The 1,565-nt window shown below is 38.1% G+C and overlaps 1 long non-coding RNA gene across 1 annotated transcript; it reads right to left on the reverse strand.

Annotated features, from left to right (window-relative positions):
• Window positions 1-425: 425 nt before the first annotated feature.
• LOC135298167 (uncharacterized) lies at window positions 426-1,565 on the reverse strand. Its single transcript, XR_010360160.1, has 3 exons — window positions 1,408-1,565; window positions 630-691; window positions 426-462 (listed from the first exon to the last, which is right to left on the reverse strand). It is a non-coding gene; the product is annotated as an uncharacterized LOC135298167 (long non-coding RNA).

Here is a 1,565-nt window from a genome sequence, read left to right on the forward strand (position 1 = left end):
ATGATGAGCACAGCTGCAAAATATCAGGAATGTTTATTATGATCTCCCAGAGTGTTTTGGGTGTGTTCCCCTTTGACACTATTTATGTAGGCTTAACCTAAGCTGATTTCAATGGAGACATCAAAATTGTTTCAAGGTGCATCCTATTACACACAGGATAAGCTTGTGACTTAAGGTTTCTCTCCCTTGTCTTATGTGGTATTTATCAGCATGCAAAGGACAACTGAATGAAGAAGTAGCTGATAGCATCTGACTAACTGGCTGCTGTTGCTGAAGCAAAGAAAAGATGTTTCTGGCACACACACAAGCAGGGGATTTTTGGGATGGAATTCAGGCTGAAAAAAAAGTGTAATCCATCCTTCTAAGCCTAAACATACAACATTCTTAAAGCAAAGGCTTGACTCTTCCCAGCATTATTTGTTTTACCTGAATTTGGGTCCTTACCAGTGACATGCTGGTGTACTGTAAGAATAGCACAGCCAAGAATCAGATTCCCCCCCATGATGTGCTTCATCTGCTTGTGTTCCCAAAGGTTTATCATGATCACCTGCATCCCATACCATACAATAATCCTCTAATTTTTTCAGACAGTTCACAGGCACAAATCTTGTCACAACTGTGGCACAAACCTGTTGTACTATAGAGGAGGAGATAATGTAGAAGCCTCTTCCAAATTTCCTCAGATATCTTGCTTAAAAATTTAAAAAAAAAGAAAGAAAAGTGTGGTTTACATTTCCTGATTTTAACAAGCAGTGAAAGCATCAAAACATTCCTAAGCAAGCTTTGATTTTGTAAGTTCCAGCTCATGATAAAGAGAGAAAGGGAGCAAGAATATTGAGTGAGAATAGGTACAGACTGCTACCTGCCCAAAGAAGGGTTTTACAGCAACACTTCAAGGAATAAATTAGGAAATGTTGTTACAAAATGAAACTACACACTTATTAACTTTGTTATTCTTCAATAAAATTTCTGAAAGGAAAATAAAAGTAATTGAACCACAATATTAATCTTATCAGCAATCCCTCCTCTCCCACACTAAGACCTTGTGACAGCTTTACTTATTCTTCATTAAGCATTTTCAAACAGTTCGTTGCTAAGAGTGTCTGCTATAACTGTGAAATCCCTGTAGCACTCTCACAGCAGCAGTACCGGATTTTAAGAGTGAGGTAGTACTGGGACAGACACTTTGTAATCTCCAACCCAGGTCTCAAAGCTCTTCAGATTGAGCTGTTTACATTTTACTCAGGCAGATTTTTTTCCTCTCCGAGATTCACAAATTGCTTAACAGAAGTCACAACACTTGGAGTTTTTTTAACAGCTAAAGTACAGAATAGAAAAAGATTTACTAAAACCACTTTCTTAGAAAGCTGGGGTTAGAAATCGAAACTTCTAAATGCAGTCTCCTACCTAATGAGCAGAGAAAACCAATTCCTGGACCTATAAAATGAAGCTTCTATCTCATTCTTCTAGGGTTGTCTAGAGAAGGAATATCATCTCTTCTGGTCCTGAGAATGGTCTTTTCTACAGGAAAAAGCGATATTCCCTTCAAACTATCTCAGCCCAGG

Source organism: Passer domesticus, chromosome 3 (assembly GCF_036417665.1).
Source record: "Passer domesticus isolate bPasDom1 chromosome 3, bPasDom1.hap1, whole genome shotgun sequence".
In the NCBI taxonomy this organism is placed as follows: Eukaryota; Metazoa; Chordata; class Aves; order Passeriformes; family Passeridae; genus Passer; species Passer domesticus.